We start from the raw sequence: 26,350 nt of genomic DNA, 5'->3' as shown, positions 1-26,350 counted from the left end.
GTGGGACAGACTACAGAGCTGTGGAAAGAGACCTGTAAAACCAGAATATCTTAATTTAAATGTGATATGCATGAATTTAATAAGGAAATAGGCATTGTGTGTCTGTGTGTGTGAGAGAAACAGAGAGAAAAAAGGAAGGAGAGGGGAAAAGAAACGATTGTGCTACAATTTCTCCCAAGATACTTCACTAGGATTACGATTTTATTTTTAACCATAGAGCTTTGATTTCTATAAGTTTTAATATCCTACCTTGTGGTCTTGGAATCTGTAGTTAATAAAGTAAACATCCTCTTTGTATATAATGAAAGAGCAAACTTAACTAGTCACTGTTATTAAGAACTCAAAAATGACCAAATTTGTATTGTCAGAAGCTGTCCTTTTGTCCTGTAGTCTTCTGTCCCAGGTTCTCTGACAACTTAGGTCCTTGAATCTGGGAAACACACACACATACACACACACACACACACACACACACACACACACACACACACACACACAAATATACCTTATCTAGCTCTTCCTGCACAAGTTGGTTATTATTGGAATTTATCAGCTTTAGTAGGTATAATACTGTAACAATGTCTAATACTGTAACAATGTCTGCCTGTAGTTGGGAAGTGAGGTAAAAGGTTGATCGTGAATTTGATGTATTGTCACTTTCAAGGAATGAACTATATACAGAAAGAAGAGTAAAACTTATGTCTCATATTTTAGAGTACAGAATTCTGTTTCATGAGGATGAGTGAAACTTGTTTTGATACATGCACAGTCACTCGTCTCTTCTCTTTCTCCTTATAGTCAGCAGATGGCGCCTCACCCTCCTTTCCTCCCTGCTGCCTCTCTCTCCTGTCACTTTGCCTTTTTTTTTTTCCATTCTTCCTCACACACAGCCCCACCCCCTTGGCAAACATTTGTCTCAAGGATGGATGCTGTTATTAAAAAAAAGTCCCCGTGACAAGTTGTCTTTTCAAAGGGATGAAAAGGAAAAAAGGAAACAGGTTTTCACTGCTCCAGGCATATTACAACTGGCTCATTTTCTCTGGTAACATATTTGTTAGAAAAACACTTTCCTTTAGAAATAGATCCAGTATTTTATTGTAATGTTACGTTTGCCTTTTTATTTATATTCATGTTGTTTTTCATGTTTTTTGTAGGTGAAAGTATACTTCTGGTTTAGTTTTCTTTTTAAATACTAAAGTATGCTTGAAAGAAAAACTCTGATATACAGGTTAAAATAGATCATGTTTAGTTAGGAAGTAGAACTAGTAAGAGTGATTCAGGGGGCCGGGAGTTTGGCCTAGTGGTTAAAGTGCTTGCCTAGCATGCATGAAGATCCGGGTTCGATTACTCGGTACCCCACATACATAGCAAAAAGCCAGAAGTGGTGCTGAGGCTCAAGTGGTAGAGCTCTAGCCTTGAGAAAGTCCAAGGACAGTGCTCAAGCCCTGAGCTCAAGCCCAGGACTGGCAAAAAAAAAAAAAAAAAAAGAGTGATTCAGGATAATCTCTCGGCTAATCTCTCCTGTCTTCACCCCTTTCCCATCCATCATCCTTTCTCAGTAATTATTTGTTGAATTTTTCAGAGTGAATGCTGTATTACAAACAGCTACATTGCCAGATGTAGTGGCCCACACCTGTAAACCTAGCCATTCCAGAGGTTAAAGGCTAACTCCGACACCTCATCTCAGCCAATAAGTGTCATGCAAAAGTGTCATGCATCTGTCAGGAAACACAAATAGGCGGGTCAAGATCCACTTTGGCTTTGGGGAGAGAAAAGAGAGACCCTCTTTGAAAAACAAATCAAAAAGGGCTGGAGGCATGGCTCCAGTGATAAAGAACCTGTCTAGTGAGCATGAGGCCTTGAATTCAAACTCCAGTACTACCAAAAAAGAAGAAAATTGAAACAAGGTACAGAGTTGTTGGTTAACAATAATACAGATCTTATCAAACATAATTCTTTAACATAGCTTACTTCTTACTCTGCTTGTTGAAATACAAGAAGACGGCAGCTCAATGCCATCTCCTTCATTGTTACCTTCATACTACTTCCACTTCTCATCATTCTCCTAAAAAGAGATCTCATGGGCTGGGAGTGTGGCCTAGGGGCAGAGTGCTTGCCTAGCATGCACGAAGGCCTGGGTTCGATTTCTTGGTACCACATACATAGAAAAAGCTGGAAGAGTTGTTGTGGCTCAAGTGGTAGAGCTCTAGCCTTGAGAAAGCCCAAGGAGTGCTATGGCTCAAGTGGTAGAGCACTGGCCTTGAGCTGAAGAGCTCAGGGACAGCACCCAGGCACAGGGTTCAAGCCCCGTGACCCTACTGGGGGGGGGGAAGTGAGAAAGTCCTAAGACAGTGTTCAGGCCCCGAGTTCAAGTCCCAGGAATAGGAAAAAAAGTGATCTCATGCTCATGAGCCATCTTCACTATTTATCTCTAATGCCTACTCTTTTATACGTTTTGTTTGTTTGTTTTTGTAGTTAGGGGGTTAGCAGAGGACCTCATGCTTGCTCAGGAAGGTGCTCTACCACTTGAGCCACATTCCCAGTCCAGATTTGTCACTTCTGCTTTATCTGGGCCTTGCTTGCCTTTTTTTTGCTCAAGGCTTGCACTTGAGACACACCTCTACTTCCTGTAATATAGTTATTTATATTATAGTTGTATTGAAAGCTTCTTAGTTCCCACCCGTTCTCAGCCCAGGACCTTGCATAGAAATGCTCTCTACTAATCTTTAGGCTTAGCTTCCACATATGAATGAAAGTATGCAATATTTTATATATTGAGCTTGTCTTTCTCAATGTGATGTCCTCCAGTTCCATCCATTTTCCTGCACATGGCACGATTTCATTTTTCTTTATGGCTGTTTATATACACACTGTTTTCTTTATTCATTCATTTGTTGTTGGTCACCTCAATTGATCCCATAGTTTGGCTGTTTTTAATAATGCTGCAGAACATTAGATATACAACTGTCTTTCTGGTATTTCGCTTTACTTTCTTTAGGATAAATGCCCAGTTATGGCGTAGTGTATCATATGAAGTATGGTGAATGATAGTGGTATTATCTTTTGGCGAACCTCTAATGCTGATATCCATAGTAATTGTACTAATTTACATTGTTGCAAATATTACATAGGGATTCTTTTCCTTTTTTATTATCCCAGCATTTGTGTTGCTTTGTTTTCTTGATGGCTGCTATTCTTTCTGGGTTGAAGTAAAATCAGTATGTATTTAATTTGCATTTCCTTTCTAGCTAAAGATATTGAACATTTCTTCTTCTTTTTTCTTCCTTCTCCCTTTTCCTTCCTTCTTCTTCTTCCTTCTTTTTGTTGTCGGACTTGAACTCAGGGCCTGGGTGCTGTCCCTGAGCTCTCTTTGTTCTTTTTAGCTCCTCTACATTAAACCACAGCTCCATTCTGGTTTTCTAGTGGTTAATTAGAGATAAGAGTCTCACAGACTTTCTTGCCTAGACTGGCTTCAAACAGCAATCCTCAGATCTCTGCCTCTTCAGTAGCTTGGATTGTAAGTGTGAGCAACCAGTGCTCACTGGCCATTTATATTTCTCCTTGTGAGAACTATCTGTTCAGTTTATTTGCCCATTGATCAATTGGATTATTTGTTCTTTTGCTATTTGATTTTTAAAAATTCTTTGTATATTCTTGATATTGATCCTCTATTGAACAGCTAGCAAAGATTCCTTACCATTCCATGGATTATTTTTTGGTTCTGTTGATTGTTTCTTTTGCTATGCAGAAACTCTTCAATTTGATGTAGTTCCATTTGTCAATTCTTGCTCCCATCTTATGGGCAAGTGGAATGCATTCAGAAAAAACATTGCCTATGTTTGCAAAACTTTCAGGGTTTTTCCATAGTAGATTTAGAAGTTCAGGTCTTAGCTTCAAGTCTTGATCCATTGGTAGCTGGTTTTTGCATGGTATGAGAACTACAAGTCCTGTTAAATTTCCTGCAGGTGGATACCCAGTTTTCCCAGCATCATTTGTTGAAAAGGGCTCTCTTTTCTCCATTGTATGTTTTTGCCTTCTTTGTCAAAAATGAGTTGGCTATAGGTGTTTGATTTTATTCCTTGGTTGTCTTTACTGTTCCATTGGTTTTCAGATATTTTTTTGTGTGCCAGTACCAAGCTGTTTTTGTTACTATGGTTTTATAGTATAATTTGAAGTCTGATATTTTGATACCACCAGTGGCATTTTTCTTACTTAGACTTAATGCATGATATTCTTCTAAAAATTTTTTATTATTAAGGTGATGTACAGAACGGTTGCAATTTCATAAGTCAGATGAGTACATTTCACTCCTTTCTTTGTTCTCTCTCAGTTTACGCTTCCTGTCCCCATCCACAACATAGTGTGTAGTGAGTACCACTAACGCCTTTGTTCAGCCTTCATCCCTCCATTTCTGTGCTCCCCGTACACTCACAATGACAGATAAACAAGACAAAAAAAACCAAGAAACCAATAAAAAAAAAACAAAAACCTTGCTTCCATTTCCTGGAATTTATTTTGATGAATACTATTTTAAATATTCAGAGGCACAGGAACATTGCACCTTTGGGTTCCTCCTCAAGGGACTCCTCCTTCATAAACAGTGCGTGTCTCCTCCGTTCATCACTCAGTGAGGATACACACTGTTTATGAATGCCTTAGTGTTCTGTATAATTTATCACGTATATTTTAGATTTCGTTTATGCATGTAAGAGAAGACATGCACTATTAGACTCTCTGAGCTTGGCTTACCTCACTTAACATGATTTTTTTCTAGGTCCTTCCATTTTCCTGCAAATGACATAATGTTATTCTTTGTATGCATGTGCAAAATTCCATTGTGTATGTGTACTAAAATTTTTTGTCTTTTTTTATCTACTGTAAAGCATTTGGGCTGTTTCCGTAACTTGGCTATTGTGAACAAGTGCAGCAAAAAACCATGGATGTGTAAGTATCTTAACAGTATCCTGGTTTGTGATGTTCCAGGTAGATGCCTAAGAGTGATATGGCCAGGTTGTAGGGAAGATCTATGTTTAATTGTTTTTTGTTTGTCAGTTGTGGGGCTTGAACTCAGGGTCTGGACGCTGTCCCTGAGACTCTCTGTGCCCAAGGCCAGCACTCTACCACTTGAGTCAAAGTGCCACTTCTGGTTTTTGAGTGCTTAATTGGAGATAAGAGTATCATGGGAATAACAACATATGCTGGCGGGGAGGTGGCAAGGAGGGATCACTATTACACTGTTGGTAGGAGTGTAAATTCATTCAACCACTATGGAAAGCAGTATGGAGGTTCCTCAAAAAACTAAACATAGAGCTCCCCTATAACCCAGCAATTCCACTACTTGGCATTTACCCACTCGTCCAGAAACAAGGACATACTAAATCCACTAGCACAACGATGTTCATTGCAGCACTATTTACCATAGCAAAGATGTGGAACCAACCCAGATGCCCCTCAGTAGATGACTGGATCAACAAGATGTAGTGTTTATACACAATGGAATTCTTTTTTTTTTTTGAAATAGTTTATTTGTTAAAGGGCTACAGTCCAAAAACATAGCAAGAACTTGTACATCTATATCAAGTGGAAAAGTATCCCACAAATAACTAAAAATAGACAAAAGAAAAAAATTAATAAAAGGATTATATATTTAAATAGAAAAGATTCCAAAGGTAGCAACAGATAATCTCCAGGGAGATAAACACCCTCCGCTGCTGAGGGTGGCCTCGAGAGCAATGATTCTTCAGTGCTAGAGTGCTTCTGGCTTCTACACAATGGAATTCTATGCTGCCCCATTTGTAAGGAAATGGAAAGACTTGGAAAAAATCATATTAAGTGAAGTAAGCCAGACCCAAAGGAACATAGGCTCAATGGTTTCTCTCATTTGTAATAATTAGGATTACAATAGTGCAAAACCTAGATACATAAAGCCATATAGGATGAGGCTAAATGAAAGGACCTCTTGGATATGGAAACAAGAGCCATATAATGTGTGATTGTTGTTCTTAATGTACTATGTTATCTCTCATCTCTTTTGTAGTCCCTTGGTTATTCTCATATTGTTACAATATCTTACTTTGTTATCTGGTATACTGTATATACGTTTGTTTGTTTATTTGAAATAGGAAAGGGTAGGGGGAAAACAAGATAAGGGAGGAGGTTGGGGGAGGAAAATGGGGACAAAAACATGAGAAGGAGTATCAATATTTGTGAAGTAATGCACCTTCCATCTGGTGAATATAATTTGTAACCCTACTATTAATTGTCATAAAAATGTATAATAAAAAAAAAGAGTATCATGGGGACTTTTCTTCCCAGGCCAGCTTAGAATCATGATCCTTAGATCTCAGCCTCCTGAGTCGGTGTGAGACACTGGCACCCAGTTATGTTTAGTTTTTTGAGGAGCCCCCAGACTATTGTCCAAAGAGGTTATACTAGTTTACATTCCCATCCATAGTGCAATAAGGTTCCTTCCTCCCCACATCCCTGCCAACCTTTGTTGTCATTCAAAATCATTCAAGATGTTGGCCAATCTAGGTAGGGTGAGATGGAATCTCAAAGTTGTTTTGATTTGCCTTTCCATAAAGGCCTTGGAGGTTGAACATTTCCTCATGTATTTATCTGCCATTCTTTCCTCTTCATCTGAGCAGTCTTTTGCCCATTTGGACCCATTTGTTTTTTAGCTGTAGGGGGGGTTGAGCTCCTTATATATTTTGGATATTAGGCCTTTGTCTGATGTATTGCTGGCAAAAAATTTTCTCCCAGTCTGTTGGCTGTCTTTCTAGTTTAGTAACTATGCCCTTTGTTGTGCAGAAACCTTTTTATTTTGATGTAATCCCATTTTTCAAGTCTTCTATGTGCTATGCCTTTGGCTTTCCATTCAAAAAGGTTCTGCCTATGCCTCCAAGTTCTAGTGTTTGTCCTATTCCCTCTTGCAGTAATTTTAAAGTTTCAAATCTTAGTTGAGTTTTTTGATCCACTTGGAGTTGTTATTAGTGCATGTAAACAAACAGGGATCCACTTTTAGTTTTCTGCAAATGGATTCCCAGTTTTCCCAACACCAATTATTGAAGAGGCTATCTTTTTGCTACTGTATATCTTTGGCTCACTGATCAAATATCAGATAACTGGGTCTTCTAGTCTGCTCACTGATCTAGGATTTTTTTTTTGTCTTTGTTTTTGTTTTTGTCATTACCAAGCTATTTTTGTAACTGTAGCTCTGGAGTAGAGCTTGAGGTCTAGAATTCTGATATCACCAGCATAACACATGATATTCTTAAAGCTATTCTTTTTTTGTCAGTCATGGAGCTTGAACTCTGGGCCTGGGCCCTGTCCCTGAGTTCTTCAGCTCAAGGCTACTGCCCTACCTCTTGAGCTATAGCCCCACTTCCCTTAAAGCTATTATTAACATAATTATTTATAAATCACAACATTTTTAATTTTCGTAAATAAGTTGCCCAGAAATTTTTTTCCACCTACACAATGAGGTAGGATGCATTTATTTCAAATTTATAACCCTGTAACTAAACGTGAGAAGTAACTGTTCACACTCATTCTAAACCTGGCCATACAGGAAACAGCTCCTTCTTAGAATAAATGTTTGCTCTCTCTCATGTCGGTACAGACCCAAGAGACTTTACAATACAGTGAAGCTTGGTCATGCAGAAGGTCTGGCCTTGCTGGGCTTTCTGGGAGCCCACATACACAAGTGTGCCCTTTAAAATGTGCTTGCTTACTAAGGACTTCAAGAGAATGGACCGGCCACAGATGATTAGGCATTACACACAGGTGTTTTCCTCAAGACCCAGTAGGGACAATGTACCTTTGTTGGCCTCAGACTCACAAGTACTTTCTACTTCAGGACTGGCCAAGCAGCCTCCTGTGAGAGCCATGAGTGCCCTCTCCCCCCAGAGAGTCAGGGGTGCACCAGTGTAGTTTGTAAAGAGTTCATGTATAAGGCACTGCAGAATGATTTTTTTAATGATAGTTTAAAAATATCTGAAATACATTTGAACATTGGAAACAGATGTCTGTGGTATCCTTGGAACATTCCATAAGGGCACTTTCAAAAGCAAACTGAGATTGACTGGTATCTGATTTAGGTTAGGAAAAGGGTTCTCTGCAGGATACAAGGATGAAGAAGTTGAGAACAACCTGATAGTGCGGATGAGAAAAAATGACAATTTTGAGGGAGTTTCTATAGAAAATAAAGCAAAATATCTTTGAGCACAGGTAAGAAACTGGCCTCTTGTGGCAGAAAGTTGGGAAAGGATCCTGGGAAAGCTGGAGAGAGGCCTTTGCAGGCCAAATAAGCTGGAGATGGCATGCCAGACAGAAGAGATGGTACTTTTAGGGAAAATAATGTAATTTCCTTAAGCAGATTTCAGTCTGCATTAAATAGATTCCTGTGTTTAAAATAGAAGCCAGCATTAATGAGCCCCTTCTAAAATCATTGGCTACCTAGATTTATTAACTCATGCTTGAGGTGTAGTTGAGAATACAGACAGTGATTGACTAGTTAAAATTTCGACTTTCTGAGTGATACGTTTACCCAACTTGGCTGACCTACCTATACCTATGTGCGTCATTATATTACCTAAGCCCTACCTCTGTAAGAATGACAGCATTCATTCATTCATTCATTTATGTTTGCCCATGCTAGTGATTTCTAGTGCCAATTTCTTTGCCACATCCTAGAGAGTTCCAGGCACCTAATAGCAAGCAAGTCAGAACTGGAAACTACCTAAAGTGTATTTCTTTTCATCATTAAGCTATATTTAAGGAGGTAACAGTGCAACTTCCTTGCCTTCCACAGTAACAGCAAAAAATGCATACACTTCCAGAGCATTTACACTGCAACTGGATAAAAGCTATAAGCAGATGATATGAGCCTCTAGTCCTCCAGTATTATATGGCTGTTTAGACAGCAGCTTTAGTGTTGTCCTGTGTGTATTTATGTAGGGCCTGGGTCTGTTAATACATCTCTTAGGAAAATTGTTTAAAGAAAACACAACCCCACTGGAAAGCACTAACTAGATTTACCAAAACTGGAAAAGACTTTTGTTAGAATCTTTCCTTTTTTGAGTAGCAGGTAGGATAGGAGGACATAGAGAGGCAGAAGAACCCAGTATAAACACATAGTGTACATGAATGCTCTGGCTCTAGGCAAGTCCCACAGACTGCTTGTGTCAATAAAGGAGATATGATAAGTAATAGGATCAGGGATGGTATAGCATGAAATAAGTCAGTCCATACAGAGCATTTTTGAATGGCCTGCTACATAGCTAATACTAGTTAGCTACTATTTCTTACCTATACCTTTTCCCAGTTTATTAGTTTTCTGAGCATGTGGTACACATCACATGAGATCAGTGGTTAATTCCTCTGCCCCTTTTCACACTCTCCACCCTCCTGTCCCATGGACCCAGGAGTTACTTGTTTTGAAAAGCTATAACAGTTATTTGAATGTATGACCTTGAAAAATCCTGATTAAGTAGTTCTGGGCAAAGTTTTAATGACTGGAAAATAATCAGGCCTCCCACACATACCTGCTCAGCCAAGAATTTGTTTGCCCCAGAAACTGTGGGTGGGCGGAATGGAAGCAAGCACACACCCAGGCAACTGTGAACTCTCTGTTCTTGCTGGGGACTACAGCTTTCTGGTCTTTTCTTTTTCCTCCTTTATTGAGTTGTGCTAGGGTGGAACCTAGAGCATTGCAGATGTTAGGAAAGTGGTGTGGCACTGAGCTACATCAAAAGTCCTCATTTCTTTTACAGTCTCAGTTCTACACAGATATTTTCATTAAAAAATGGGTTTTTCCCCTTTTATTTTCCTCTTGCCTTTGTCCTGAGTGAATTGCCGGGGGCCTGACTGGGTTAGAGCTTTAGTCCTCCCCCCTGTGCACTTAAGTTTACTACAGGGCTGTGTCCTGGGGAGAGCTAGCACTTCAAAGAAGGCCTGTGCTCTGTCCCTAGGGAGCAGTTTCATTGACCATGTGAATCTGGTCAACATTTATTTCTGGATTGTGTTGTTTTTAATTCTCCCCTGACAGCAGGTGTGTGCAGGAGTTGGTGACATCAGGCCTTTCCTTTGGGGCACAATGAGCCCTGAGACCATTCTATTGCCAGTCAGGGAGGCATCCCAGAAAAGCAGGTGGTCTAAGAGGTCTGGATGAGAATGCATGAATAGCACACCTTTCCTTGTAGGAGAAAAGCAGGGAGAGGCCAGAATGGCTGGGGTGTGCTGGGACCTAACATAGACAGCCCAGGCAGAAGCAAGGTGGGCCCTGCTATCACGTGTGTGATTCGTGTGCTTGTGGGAGCCATTACTAGTATAACTTGGGGAAATCCTTCATGGTAGTAGTTATCATTTTAGCCATAGTTCTCTGTGGTTCCCAGATTTATTCGCCTGTGTGTCACTCCCTTCAAAAGTCCTATGCCAGGTAAAACCTGTGTCAGACTGAAATGTCCTAAGTCAGAATGGTCCTGCATAGCAACAACCACAGAAAACATACTTGTCATGTTTTGAGAATTGCCACAGACAATGTAAAAAAGCAGATTCTTGAGAAAAGAGAACCAGTGGTAAAATAGAATTGTCCTTATTTGTATTTAGTAGTTGGGGAGAGAGAGGCTTCTATGAATTAGGGAATATTTGAAGACAGTCATTTTCTGGTATATGCAGTTGTAACAGAAAGGCCTATAAACAGTTGCTGGCCTGTATTGTCTTTGTTCCTATACTTCCTTTAGTAGAGAAATATTATAGAAATATTATATTTTCTCACTCTCTTTAATGACCCCTATCTCCCTGGAGGACAGGTGTAGGCAGCCAGGCAATGGCAAGAGATGATCACTTGAAGATCTTGTATCAGCATATTTTCTACAGGTTTCCCAGTAACTCCACATAAACAAAGAGAAAGGATGATATTATTAGACAATGTAAGTATAGTTGGGCATGGGTAGTTTATTCCTAAGCTTATATCTAGCTGTACAAAGATCAGAGATGGGACTTTGGCTTTTGGCTTTTCTTAACCAATATCTCAGATACATTGAGAAGGGCAAAATAGGAAGATTGTGATCCAGAGAAGGACCTAGGCAAAGTGCTACTCATATCAAAATTAACCAGCCACCATGGTGACGCACACCAGTAATCAACGAGGAAGGATGAGGCTGGACGATCACAAGTTTGAGACCAGCCTGGGCTACACCTTTCAGGGTGAGGGAGGGAAATGCGGACAAAAACATGAGAAGGGGGGGTGGGAGTTTGGCCTATTAGTAGAGCACTTGCCTAGCATGCACGAAGACCCGGGACCACATACATAGGAAAAAAAAAAGCCAGAAGTGGTGCTGAGGCTCAAGTGGTAGAGCTCTAGCCTTTAGAAAAGTCCAAGGACAGTGCTCAGGCCCTGAGCTCAAGCCCAGGACTGGCAAAAAAAAAAAAAAAAGCAACAACAACAAAAAAACAAACATGAGAAGGGGTAGCAATGATTGTTAAGTAATGCACCTTCTATCTGGCGAGTATAATGTAATTCTTCTATTAATTACAATAAAATATTTTTTAAAATAACCAGTATAAAAAGAGCTGGGGTATGATTGAACAATATAGTGCTTCTTACCTATCAGGTACAAGGATCTGAATTCAAACTCCAGTATTCATTGCTCTCCCCAGTGTGTGTGTGTGTGTGTGTGTGTGTCTATTTTTGCAGTACTGGTGTTTGAACGTAGGGCCTAGAACTTGTAGCTGGTGTCCTGCTGTTGAGCTCCTTATACATGGTTGAAAGCAAGTAATTAGAATTGATTCTAGAGTCACTATAACAAATAGATTTAAACATACTTAAAATAAACCTTGGTGAAGGCCACATTAATTCATGGGTTTCTATATAGGGTAAGTTCAAACAATATTCTCAATATACAGTGTCTTCTAGGATACATAATTAATGATGACCTAAGCATGTTTGCCTTTCTTTACCTTCTTCCTCCTCTTTCCATCCAGTGCATTCTGTACAAGGCACTGTGGTCCTCACTGTGGTTGTGATCCTGCTGCTATTACACAGTATATGGCAATATAGATGGAAATACTGACAGGATAAGGAAGAAGTGAGTAGCAAGCTGTCCACTCTGCTTGGAGGGGAGAGAGCAGAAAGATTCAGAGGAGTTTGTGTTGGAGCTGAGTTTCTCAGTTTGAAGGGCTGGTCTGGAGGTGGAAAGGCATTCTAGGCACAGTGCTTATGATGCACACAGTTGTGAAACCATCTTTGGGAAATGACTTGCAGCCTGGTCTACTGGTGATACCTGAGGTGATGGGGGCAAGGAACAAGACCAGGATAGCAGAGGAAGGCTATCCCAGAGATGGTGGGAGAACCCATTGCTGGGCAGAGTGTTTCCTCCTGTTTTTTTCTCCCTCCCTCCCTCCCTCTTTCCCTCCCTCTCTCTCTCCCTCCCCCCTCCCCCCTTCTCATCCATTTTAAACCTCACAAGTGAAAGGAATGAATCTGCTTTCTGCCATATATCATTAAAAGTAAACTAGTATTTACCTCTTTAAATCCTATCCCAGACTGGTAAGCCTTACTTGCTTAATTGGTGGCAATTAATACTTTTTTCCTGTGGACAATCCCATGGTGACTCTGATTGGTCCTTTTAGAGTACATAAAACAGTCAGTTCTGGTCTCCTAGGTTGCTCTTAAGGCTCAACTGAAGAGCCCTTTTGTCTGTAAGTACCTTTTCTGCTGGGCTCCTCCTGGCTTTGCACTGTTCTACAGGAGAGAAGCAGTCTGCCAGCTGGCCTCTCCTGTGCCTGCTGACCATGAGCCTCTTATCACACATGCTTGCCTTTTCCATCTGAAGATTTGAGAAAAAGAAAAGTACACCTCTCTCATAGATAATACTGGGGTTCCTTGACCTAAAAAAAGTGTTTAAAAAATATCATCACTCTTACTGATGAAAAGCAAACTAAGAAATACATGCCTATGAAATGGGAGTCAAAATGAGTTAGGAAGAAGGTATCTTAGAAGGTAAGAAGTATATGTACTAGTGCAGGGTATGTTTTCCATGAACTGTCAGAAGCTATGTTGTTCCATGGCCCCCTGGCTGCTGGTGCTGAGGTCTGTAAAGCTCTGCATTAGTGGGTGAGGGGAGCCTGTGGTCTATAGGTGTGATCTGCCTGTCCAAGCACAAACAACTGTGGTAGGCATGGTGGCATGGCTTGTCAGCTCTGGGAGTCATTGTGAGAATCAAAGTTGGATTTTAATGGCACCTAGAAACCAGGATAGCTGATGGTTTATCACTCATGAGCAGTGCTGTGCTTAGGGAAGGACATAGATTCCATTTCAGAAATCCTGTGGCTTGCTTATGACAGGAAGAGTTGTGCCTCTCTCCCTGGGGGTAGAATAGCTGAGTGAGAACATTGTGCCAATGACCTCCCTCTACCTTTTTCCCTTCTTTTTTGTTCTGCTCATTGAGAGACCAGAGTGTTAAAAGGTTACTGTCATTAAAAAAAATTTCCTCATGTTCATTTTACTTTCCATCATATAATTGTCATGAGTTTCTCAGGGGCGGAGTCTTAAATCAGAAAAATGAATTGATTGGCTGGCAGATCCTAACAGCTCATGGCTTTTACCAATACTTATGTTTGATGTATGTTCTACCATATAACAGTAGATCTTCAGGTGAAAAAACATGCATTAAACACTTCTTAACTGCCATAGATAGATATGTAAATTGAATGGTCTTCTACCAAGCTAAGGAAAATGTCTTAAAAATAAATGAAAAATGCTAGTGCACGGCAATGAGCATGATAGGAAATATTTATATGTTTGGTTCTTATGTAATAATGATACAAAGGTTTCTGTTGGTTGGTTGTTTGATCTTTTCCACTATGTGATGATTATGTTCTGTTCTAGATTAAAACCCAATACATTCCCTTTTTGTAAAGGTAATAATTAAACTAAAAGTGCAGCTAGTGATTGTGTTAGCTTTCTGTAATTATAGCAAAATATTTAAGATAATTAATTACAGGAAAGGTTTGTTTTGGCTCTCAGTCCATGCTCAGCTGGCCCCATGGCTTTGGACCTGTGGTAAAGCGGGATGTCATGGATGTCGGGGATATATGTGATCTATATGTGTCACAGGAGCAGCAGATAAAAAGAAGGGGCCATGAGTCCCACAGTCCCTTTCAGGAGCACATTTCCAATGACCTGAGGACCCCTCTCAATGTTCACCATCCCCCTCTGCCACTACTAAACCTTTAATAAATAGGTTGAGGAGGGATACTTGATAGAAATTATAGCAGTGACAAAAAAATATGAGAACAGTGCACTAAGATATGTTCTCTAAGGAGTTGAGCTAGCCCCCGAGCATTTCCTTCCCGTTGTAACAACTTTTTAGAAGCACCTTGACTGCCATGCTATATAGCCAGGCCACTGCCATCTCTTGAATTGTCTAGTGGCCTGTTAACTATCTGGCTGCTTCCTACTTTGCCCTCCCTTCAAGCCAGATGTTTAGTGGCTGGGCATTAAGTACCTCATTCTATGCTCAGTGAATAAAAGCCAACAGTCTTTGAGTGCCATAGTATGGAGTTTGTTATTTATCTCTCTGACCTCTTCTCCTGTTTTCCCTGGTGTGCTCCAGGACAGACAGGGAACACTTGAGCCCCAGGGTCCTGGTGCTTGTTGATCCCTTTGTCTGGAACTATCTTTCCCAAGATGTCCACCCGACTCTACTCCTTACCTTCTTTATGGTTTAACTCATATAAAAGCTTCTCAGGGAAGGGACAGTGGCAGAAAATGAGGGAGGGGGTAATAATAACAAGAACTATCCTCATTTTCTTATGTAACTGTAACCCCTCTGTACGTAACCTTTACAATAAAGGAATATATACTATATATGTTACACATACATTATATATAAATATATAACACACATATATATGTAAAGTTTCTCAATCAGGCTTGAAGAGAGCCACCATGTTTTTTGTTTTGTTGTGTTTTGGTTTTTTCCAGTCCTTGGGCTTGAACTCAGAGCCTGAGCACTCTCCCTGGGCTTTCTCAAGGCTAGAGCTCTACCACTTAAGCCACAGCACCACTTCTGGCCTTTTCTATGTATGTGGTACCAAGAAATCAAACCCAGATCTTCATGCATGCTAGGCAAGCACTCTACTAATAGGCCCAACTCCCAGAGAGAGCCACCATGTTTTTAAACATCAGCACTCCACACTTTCTCACCCACCCTCCTCTGCTTTATACTTCTTCATCAGATCCCTTATTACCATGTACATGTTTTCTGTTCTTCCTAAGTATGCATTGTCTATCCCTTCCTAGAGAAAAGGGGCTTGTCTCATTAGTGTGTTTGAAGTGCACACTATTTGTGAGAGGTATGAATGACTCTCTAGAACCCTTTTAGAGCCTGATACATTTGGGGTTTCTTCCCACCGGTGTTGTCTCCTTCCCAGCACTTGAAAGACCAAAAATGTTAGTAGAGCATCTTTTCAAAATTAACCCCAGCTGTAAGCTATTTGAAGCAGTCTATGCAGTGAATTGGGACATGCCAAACAATTGGTGATTAGTAAGGCAAATGAGAGAATAACAGTACTATACAGGGGCTCCTGTGTGCCTTGCATGGTTGGGCTTGGGATGGGAAAGGGTACAGGAAAGGGACCTACCTAATTCCTTCCCCTTGTCAGCCCCCCAGTTGTGGCAATGTTCCCAAGCAAGCTGAAATCTTTTTCTGCCCACCTCCTTACTCTGAGACCTTTTGCAAAGTATTTATGTGTGTGTCATCAATGGTCCACGAAGGACTTCCTTTGGCTGTAATGTCTTGTTTTCTTTTTTGTTGATGCTGTTTCTTTAGTAACCCCCCGCCAGAGTCTTCACTGCATGGTTTCTACTCAAATTGTGTCTTGAACTTTGTACTATTTCTCTTTTTAATAGCTTAAAATTTATTTTGGCCACACAATTATGATGAAGCTTACAAGCATGAATGTAGACAGATCCCATCTAAGTACTGATATTTCTTGTGGTGGGAGGTGCTCATTCAGCAAGCCTAATGGCCCACCTGGCAGAATTATCCCTATCTTAGTGCTGGATGCAACAGATTCTAGTAACCCAAAGCCCTTATTGATTGACTATACCTATTGATGTACCACAGTGATAGGCTGTGCCCGATAACAAGCACTGTCCACCCTCAGGGAGATTCCTACAATCTAGTGTGAGAGAGAAATGCAAATAACTGGAGATGTGTGATTTCAAATTAGTAGTGTTACACCAGTCTGTTCTGGTGTGTGAGAGGAGGAGGACATGGACTGTGAGCTAGGATCTGCAAGAGAATAAGCAGGCATGTTTGGGGAAGGGTTATGCCAGGTAGCCTGTGCTTTAATTTCCAAGCAGAGAAAATGGTGTGTTCAGGATCTCAGCACTGAAGGTTTTCGTTGTGTATTCGTGGGAATAACAGGAGATTGTAGGTAGGGCTGAATACAGTGCTTTTTATATTTTAAAATGTTTTCTCTGGACACATTGTGGAGAAAAAGATTCGAAGGAATAAAGGATGGAAGCTAGAAAAGAACAGCTAGAAGAGTTAGTAAGACAGTGGCAGTGTGGATAAAGATGATAGTGGAGTAGGGAAGCCCTTTCTCCTCTCTTAACAGGCTTGCTAATAGTCTTCTGTGGATTGGAATTGGCCTTCAAATAGCTTTCTGAGATACTATGTGTGGTATTTATTGGCTCTCAGGACATATTTCTTGGTTAAAGAAATGAAAATGACCCAAACATCAAGAAACAATGACATACTAAAGCAACTAGCACAATGATGTTCATTGCAGCACTATTTACATAGCAAAGATATGGAACCAATCCAGATGTCCCTCAGTAGACGACTGGATCAAGAAGATGTGATATTTATACACAATGGAATTCTATGCTGCCATCAGAAAGAATGACATCGCCCCATTTGTAAGGAAATGGAAAGACTTGGAAAAAATCATATTAAGTGAAATAAGCTAGACCCAAAGGAACATAGGCTCAATGGTTTCCCTCATTTGTAATAATTAGTGCACATCTAGGACTCTCCTAGCAGAGGATTACACTATCTTAAAACCTAGGTACATAAGGTCATATAGGATGAGACTAAATGAAAGGATCTCCAGGATATGGAAACAAGAGCTTTATCTTGTGTGATTGTTGTTCTTAATGTACTATGTTATTTTACTTCTCTTTTTTTGCCCTTTGGTTAATCTCATATTGTTACTGTATCTGACTTTGTTACGTGGTATATTGTATATATGACGTTTATTTGAAATAGGAAAGGGAAGGGGGGAAAACAAGATGATTGGGAGGGGCTGGGGAGAGAGAAATGGGGACAAAAACATGAGAAGGGGTATCAATGTGTGAGAAGTAATGCACCTACTATCTGGCGAATATAACTGTAACCCCTGTACACATTACAATAAAAATAAAGAAAATAGATATGAAATAAGTTTGCTGTGCACACAGAAAATAAATAAAATAAGGAGATTAAAAAATAAAGAAATGAAAATGTTGGTAAAATTGTCAGGTATCAGGCTTTCTGACATAGTCTCTCTCACAAAGGCTCCAGAAATGTCCATGTCTGGCCAGCCGTGGTCTGTTGTGTAGAGGTCCTAAGAAACATAACCTTTTGAGTATGTATTCCTATTTATCTTTGAGTGTTTTTTCATGCTGACTAAACTCCTGAGCATGATACTGGTTTAGTTTGTTTTATTTAAATTTTTTTCATTGTTATTCTGAAGGTGATATACAGTTGGGTTACAGTTACTCAAGTCAGGTGTAAAAAGACTACATTTATTTTTGGATAATGTTACTCTTTCCATTGTTCTTTCCTTGTGGTTTTAGTTTTGAAACAATGCAAACTTCTTTGAGATTCTTAAGGTTCTTTATGGTCTAGGCTCTAGGGAAATGGATGGAGCACAGTTTGGCTTATAGGTATCTACTTAAAGTTTTCATTCTGGCTTTATCCATCTCTTTATTAGTCACTCTGGTCATTTTTGGAAGTTTAGGTGCACTTTTGGAGCCAATACAATTAAGGATCAGAATGAGAACAGTCAGGAATTCTAAAGAGTAAATGCTCTCTGTTAGAATGTTTTGTTTTTTTTTTTTTAACTCAGTAGGTCTTCAAAATTACATCTGCCAATTGATCATTTCTTTAGGACACTTCCTATACCTGGAAACTTCAAAGGAATGTGGCTCAAGAGAGCATGTCAGACAAAAGGATTCAGTCAAGGGTTATCCACCTTTAATTTATTTATTTATTGTGCAGCTAACTACTTCTTTGTATGTGTATGTGCCAGTCCTAGGACTTCAACTGGGTGCTATCCTTGAGCATTTTTGCTTAAGACTAACACTTGAGCCAAAGCTCCACTTACAGTTTTTTTGTTTTGGGGTTTTTTTTGTTGTTGGTTTTTTTTTGGGGGGGGTGGTTAATTGAGGATGAGAATCTCATCCTTGGTTTTGAACCATGATCCTCAGATCTCGGCCTTCTGAGTAATTTAAATTTACAGGTGTGAGCCACTACCAACACCTAGCTTAGCTTTTTAATGTGCCAGCTTGATTTTCTTTGAAGCTATATTTATTTTGCAAATCCCTTATTATTAGTACATGTAGAAATGACTCTCTTATAAAATGGTTCCTTTTATGAAGCCATTAGTATATGTAGAGTTGATATGTATTTAATGGTTCCTTTTATGAACCTAATAAAGTTAGGCAGTTGAAATAATTGATTGAAGTTGAAAAAAACCCTTTTGAGTACTCCCAAAGTTTAAAACATACCAAATAGTGATATAAAACATGTGCGGATTTGTAACTACTCCCTAACAATGTTCTCATCTCTTACAGGAGGAGAAAAATGATAAAAGCAGAGGAACTTTGAATGGCTCAGAATGACCCACTGAATAGGTAACTGAAATTAACAGGTGTTGTGTATACATTTTAAGCAAATTAATGTTTATGAATGCTTAGTATAGACTGGAGTATAAGTTCCTAAGACTAAAACAAACCCATCATTCATATGAAAAATTTCCAACAAAATCACAGCACTTGGTACTAAAGCAAGTGTGACCCTCATTGATAAGTTGTGACATGGCCTAAGAAATTAACCTCTTCCTCTCTCTTTTAGTGTGTGTGCCAGCTCTGAATTATGAATTCAGGGCCCGGGCACTGTCCCTAGGAGTTTTTGCTCAAGGCTAGTGCTTGTCACTTCAGCTGCATTCCACTTCCAGCTTGATAATTTGGGATAGGGTCTTATGAACAGTTTTGCCTGGGATAAGCATCTGTGATCCTCAGATCTCAGCTTTCTGAGGTGTATGCTACTTGTGTCTAATTTATTCATCTTTGAGCACCTGTTCATTTTTGTCTTTTGAGTGCTAACCTACTAGATGTGAGATTGTTTTTTGTTCTGAAATAGAGCAAACTTTGGAATTCTTATAAATACTTTGGAATTTATGAGATTGAAGTGTAGCATAGCATGTAGGTAGCCAGATGTCATAACTAATGAAAGTAAGGATGACATTGAGATCAGTTACTCCCATGGGCCGAGAGTGGCATATAGATGCTTGGAATGAGAAAATCCAAGCCAGGCAGCTGTGGCTCATGCCACCGAGCTACTCAGGGAACTGAATGTGAGCACTGAGGTTCAAACACCGACTGAGATAACTTTTTATTTCCAGTTAACCAGCAAAAAGCCAGAAGTGAAGGTACAGCTCAAGTGGTAAAGTGCTAGCCTTGACAAAAAAAAAACAAGTGAGAGGAGAGCACAAGGCCCTAAGTTAAAGCAACCCCCCCAAAAAAGCCCTGTAACAATGCAAAGCAAAGTACCTGCCTCAGCTCTAGCTTTGTGCAATAAAATGGTTACTATGGCTACAGGCTACGATACATCCAGTTACCATTGAAAAAGAGGCATGTTATATGCCATATTAGTCATGATATTAAGTGTTGAACATGCCACCTTTGTCCTCGTCCCCGCATATCACTTTCAGTCTGCACCAATTTGTTTCTTTTTCTATTCTATTTAGATTCAGGTGTCCTTGGCTATTCTGTAGATCCTACAAGCTGCCCCTTTCCCTCCCCATCTTCAGTCTTCTTGTTTTCTTTGGTTCCTCTCCTCTGACACAGCAATATCTCTTTACTTAGAAACAGATGTCCACAGTCTCATTTACTAATATTTACTTAGATTATGCTCATTGCCCTCGATGCCTATGTCCTAAGTTACTTGGTTCAGGGATATTGCCTTTTCTGGTGGGAGGTGTTGCAAAGGACATCATTAGCTTGTGTTGGTGGGCTGAGGAGAGCTCAGTATGTGAATGGCTCTCTCTAATTGGAACCAACAGAAGGAAACACATGTTTGTACATGTAGGAATTTTCTAGTCTGTTTTATTCTATCCAATTTTCTTTGTTGTCTCTTTCATTCTGTTTTTAATGCAATTCATAACACAAAATGGGCTTTAGTTGTCCTGTGATCATCTTGGAAAATTCAAGTGCTAGAATATGCTTTCTTGCCACACCAGTGTGCATGTCTTGTGTGTGTGTGTGTGTGTGTGTGTGTGTGTGTGTGTGTGTGTGTGTGTCCTTTGGCTTGAGCTCCAGACCTAGGCACTCTCCTGGAACTATCTTCTCAAGGCTAACATTCTAGCACTTGAGTATAGCTCCACTTCTGGCTTTTTTTGCTGGTTAATTGGAGATAACAGTCTCCCATAAATTTTCTGTCTTGTCTGTCTTCAAGCCACAGATCTCAGCTAGGATTACAGGTATGAGCCAATGACCCTGAGTATCTCTGAAAACAAGCACAACAACAACAAAAAGCTTCAAACCTGCCTTAATTCTTTATGTGCCCACCAGCCCGCCCGCCCTCCATCCCTCCCCTCCCACCTCCCCTTCTCCTTCCTCCCTCCCCTTCCATCCCCTCCCCCCACATCCCACCCTCCATGCCTGTGTCCTGTCTCTCTCTTTCTTTCGCCAGTAGTCCTGGGACTTAAACTCAGGGCCTGGGTACTATCCCTGAGAGCCTGAGAGTGCCTCCCTATGCTTGAGGCTAACACTCTACCACTTGAGGCACAGTGCCACTTCTTGCTTTCTCTGTTTATGTGGTTATAAGGAATTGAACCCAGGATTTCGTGCATACTAAACAAACATTTTACCACTAAGCTACATTCTCAGCCTACTTTCTTCTTTTAACATTCAAGTTTCTATTGCTGTTTTCTCACCTACCATTCCCTCCTCAACAGAGGGAATTCTGTTTGAATATTGACACTTTCCTCCTGACTGATAGACAAGAATCTTAGTTTTACTGTTTTGAATGAAATAGATCCCCCTGTGCTGTTAGATCTTGCTATTTATTTTCAAAAATAATTATTTGTTTTTATTCCTACAATGTTTAAATTTCTGTATTATTCTGTTTCTTAGGAATACGACTATTATGGTGGTCTGATCTTATAGGTCATGCCCTTAGAGAACTCAAGGACCACATAGAGCAATTATGGGGTCTTCTGCACCTCATCAGTCTTGTTGGTTAGTGTCATGGGCTCTAGAGAGACACCTGCTGGTGAAAATTTGGCATTGCACTGCTTTCTGCCCTGAAGTCTATCATACTACTACTACTACTTCTTTAGTTCTTTCTTTCTTTTTTCTTTCTTTTGCCTTTTTTTTTCCTGGCAAGGAAATGGAAAGAACTGGAAAAAATATATTAAGCTAAGCATGCCAGGCTCAAAGAAATGTAAGTTTTACAGTTTCCCTCATTTATAATAACTAGAATATGTCTGTGGTATTCTTAGGGGATCACAGTAGCCCAATTGCTTAGTGCATGTGACCATATACAATGAAGTGTATCAAAATGAAATCCAAGAATTGGAAGCAAGTGGCTCTGTTTGGAGTTAATTCTGTGTTTTTTGTTTTGTTTTAATTTTCTGTACTCTTTGTATTATATGTAAGTTTATTTGATCCATGGAAGGGAAAAGGAATCACAGAAATAGCAGGACAAAGGATGAACTAATACAACAATGATACGCGCCTGATACTGATGGAAAGGAACTTTACAACTTAAAAGGAAGGAGGATAGGGAAGAGAAAGTGGGAGAAAACGAAGGAGGGGGTACCTCTAAGGCTCCTGTTCACCTTTACAATGATAACAGTATTATTAATAAAAGAACCTTCACACTTTTATAGTGTGAAGATCAGCCTTTATATTGATATACATTGAGTACATTCACATAATACCTTCAAGCACTTTTGCCATCCCAGCTGACCTCCAGTTAGCTGAAATATATCCATACTTTTAAATTCAGTTCAAGGAGCTGAGAGCTGAGGGGAGAACTGTGAGGTTTAAACCTGAGTTTTGTGTTTCATGCATTTTTCATGTAAACCTGTTTCATGTATTTTTCAGTGGGACTATATGGGGATAGTTTACTAAACACTCACTGGCCAGGAATAATTGAAAACTTTTGGAAATGGTAATTCATTATTCTCAGATAGTTAAGAACATGTTTACAGCTTAGCTTATATTTGAAAGGTATATTTTGTTCTAGATGTAAATCTTTTTTCATATATATTTTTATTGTAATTAATAGAAGGGTTACATTATATTTGCCAAATAGAAGGTACATTAATTCATGTACATTGATACCCTTTCTCATGTCTTGGTCCCCATTTCCCTCCCCCCCACCCCCACCCCTCATCTTGTTTTCCCCCCTTCCCTATCCAATTTCAAATAACCAAATACAAATATATCCAATATACCAGATAACAAAGTAAGATACTGTGACAATATGAGATAATCAAGGGATAGCAAAAGAGATGAGAGATAACATAGTACATTAAGGACAACAATCACTCATTATATGGCTTTTGTTTCTATATCCTAGAGGTCCTTTCATTTAGCATCATACTATATGGCCTTATGTATCTAGGTTTTGCTCTATTGCACATCTCTACTAGGAGAGACTAAGGTTTCTACTGATTATGACAAATGAGGGAAACCATTGAGCCCACTAGATGTAAATCTTACATTGGAAAAACATATATAAATTTATTGCTTCTTTACTTGAAAGCCTGGGTCAGAGTGTCAGTGATTTCTGTGAGAGGCACATCCCTGTGCACTATTGCAAAACATTTGAAATAAGCTGTTCAGCTAAAAAAAAGTTTTTATGAAAAAAATTTAAATTAAGTGGTCAAGGTATAGTGATCAGACTAGATGAAAACATAGTGTCATTTGCTTTTTCTTTCAGGATTTATTGGCACTCACATGAAAAGAAATAGTACTTAGTGTGTTTATTCAAGATTTACAACATGAACTCATTCAAAGTGCACTGTGTATTTATGGAAGATGCATACAGTGAAACTTTTTGTATGGTTAGTGTGTGCTAAAAATGATGATTGATAAATATTGTAGGTCCTGTAATAATACTTATTATGTAGCCTGAACACAGGGATGAGTAAATAGGGTTGGGAAAAAAATCTTTGGGCACATACATATTTTTGTATTATGCTGAAGCATGGTAGAATGCTTGTCACGGTGCACAATCAATGCCTGCCATTCTTCTGGATCCAGCTTAAACCAGTGGATTGGATAACACCGAAAAGGTACAGAAGAGAAGTGACACCCCTGCCAGCTCTGTAGGACCAGGCTAGCAACCATCTCCTTACCACTCAGCATAACTGGCTTGTGGAGGAAACACCTGAAAGAGGTCTTAGAAATGGTTTGCGGACGCTGTAACTTAACTACCAACACAAGAACCTATTCTTTTTAGTTCTTTTTTCTTTTAAATTACAACTACCTTTATTTTTAATGCCCTAGAATCCATTTTATAAATTTTATAAATTCTCATTTGGCTGGGATAATGGAGATGCTTCTTTGCATTGAATTTGCTTTCTAGAACACTGTGCTGTTAATGAACGGATCAAAGGGCATCATGTTCTTCATTTTTTTCCATATTCCTTCAGACTGAGCTTTGAGAGAAACACATTCAGCATAGCTTTTATTATGTCTTCCTTTTTCTTACCATCCATTAGGGCAGTATATTTATCTTCTGGCACAGGAACCTTGAGGTCATTAAAATTCTTTTCAAAGTCAACCACCAAACCTGCCTTGGCCACATCAGCCTTGTAAAAAGGCCAATCCATAGTTTGTGGCTTATCATATAGAGTGGTTGACCTGGAGTTAAATGTCTCACTTCCAGGACTTCATGGAGAAAACAAAGCTTTTTGGCTTCATGTTTGATCTTTCTACCCAGTCCATGTTTCTTAGAACAAGTTTGAGCCCAGCCATCTTGAGATCCTTCACTTATCTGGGGTCTTTTTAACTCTTAAGTACACAGAAAAGTTAGCCAGGCAAAATGGCTTAAGCCTGTAATCCTAGCTATTTTGAGGGAGGTAGATATCAGAGAAAAGTGGTTTTGAAGCCAGCCAGTTAGTAAGGCTCACCTTGGTGTCTGGGAGCAGTTTTCCCAACTACAAGGAAGTACAGTGGCTGGGCACTGCACTGTGACGTGCTTGTCATCCTCAGCAACAAGTAAAAACACAAGTAGATGGCTTGTAGCCCAGCCCAGTGTAAAGTGAGGCCCTATCTTAAAGATTGCCAGTGCAAAATGAGGCTTTAGCCATTGCTCAAGTGGTAGAGTGCCTGCTTAAGAAGGCCCTAAAAGCAATCAAAAGTAGCAGCCTACTTGCTGAGCTTTTACATCTGTTCTAGAGAAAGGAGATGCATTAGTGTGCTAGGAAACACATCAGAGCATACCAGGGTATCAAAGTGGGAGAGGTTGACTGTTGCCTAGATTGTAGATTGTTGTTAGCAGAAGAGAAGCGGCTAGACAGACAATAATGCTGCCCTTGTGTGCTCATATCCTCCCTTCTCTAGGTGTCACAGGTGTGCATAAAATAGTATTAAGTCAAGGATACAATGCAGGTAAGAACTGGGAAGTGGTTCCCTTATTTCAGATACTAGCTTTGCTCATAGGCAACTGACTTAATTTCTTCAGTTTTCCATCTGTAATATCAGGATAAGGCTAGTAATCTACATTCTGTATTATGGCATTACTAACAGGATCGAATGAGGTAATGATGTATGACATGATCAGAACAATTTTAGTGACACAGTAAACACTATGTGTTAGCTATTTCATGGGTTTGAGCTTCAGGTATTTGTGCTTAAAAAAATTTTTTTAATTAAAAAAAATGGGGCTGGGAGTTTTTCCTAGTGGTAGAGTGCTTGCCTCGTATGCACAAAGGCCCAGGTTCAATTCCTCAGTATCACATCCATAGAAAAAGCCAGAAGTGGCTCAAGTGGTAGAGCTCTAGCCTTGAGAAAGTCCAAGGACAGTGCTCAGGCCCTGAGCTCAAGCCCAAGACTGACAAAAAAAATTAAAAAATTTATTCTCTATTCATAACCTGGCCAGTGAGAGTAGACACTAGTGAATGATTACTTGTGTGGCATCTTTAGAATTGTTGCCTAGTAATGCATTTTGTTTTGTAGGTTGATTCTTAAGAAGGCCACATGATCTAATTAAAGTTCAAATCTATATATATTTCCCTCACCACACTGCAAATTTGACTTTAATCCTCTCCATATAGACCATTTTCTTCCCTATAACTGGCAATAAGGATTATGTTTTACATCATGAAAATGTGCAGCCAAAATATGTTAAGTATAGTCACACTGTTAGATAAGATTTTTTATTTTATTATTTCTATTCTATTTGATTTTTTCTAGGAACATAGCAGTACATTAAATTTATTTTACAAGCCATCAGTAGATCACTCTGAAGTTTGATCATAGACCAATTTGAATTTCGTTAAGAATCAAAAGGTAGGGTGAATACTTTTAATTATAACCAAAAATTCTTCCTTTTCTATTTCCTTATTTTCCCAACAATGGAACTAGAAAACCAATCTCAATCTCTGACTCTCTTTCTCTGTGTCTTTTTTGTATACTTTTAAATGACACCAGTCTCACAAGGCCAAAGTTTATATTGTCATTCAAGAGCTCTCTAGTTCAGATTCATTTTTGGCATGTTTGTAATATTAACAGTGCACAAAAATTATAACATGGAGGCTAATCACTTTTACAAATACTTTAAAGTTAGCTATATTACTAGGAACAAAGTTTTCAGACTGTGACACCTAATTCCCTCCCCTTTCTTTCCTTCTCCAATTAAGTTAGGAACTTAAGAATGTGATGCATAAGGGTGCTTTTCTTGTTAGAACAGAGCTCTGAGGGAACATGTTGCTTTATGCTGGACTGTAGATTCAGATTGCTCTGTCTTGGCCAGCATCATGCCTTTAGGAGCTCACTGCCGTTCATGTTCTAACAACACAGAGCTGACCACGCATCTACTATGCTGAACCCTCACTG

General features: G+C 39.5%; 1 long non-coding RNA gene across 3 annotated transcripts in view; it reads left to right on the top strand.

Moving 5' to 3' along the window:
• Positions 1–18,925, top strand: part of LOC150063581 (uncharacterized) — a 63,247-nt gene extending 44,322 nt beyond the window's left edge. For all 3 annotated transcript variants that reach the window (XR_016535557.1, XR_016535558.1, XR_016535559.1), the window contains exon 3: positions 18,851–18,925. This is a non-coding gene — a long non-coding RNA (uncharacterized LOC150063581). The remainder of the gene's footprint in view (positions 1–18,850) is intronic.
• The last annotated feature ends 7,425 nt before the right edge of the window (positions 18,926–26,350 follow it).

The sequence above is a fragment of the Megascapheus bottae genome, chromosome 5 (assembly GCF_031878675.1).
Source record: "Megascapheus bottae isolate mThoBot1 chromosome 5, mThoBot2.hap1, whole genome shotgun sequence".
In the NCBI taxonomy this organism is placed as follows: Eukaryota; Metazoa; Chordata; class Mammalia; order Rodentia; family Geomyidae; genus Megascapheus; species Megascapheus bottae.
The sequence above is the reverse complement of the archived record's forward strand: the minus strand, read 5'-3'. Positions and strand labels throughout refer to the sequence as shown.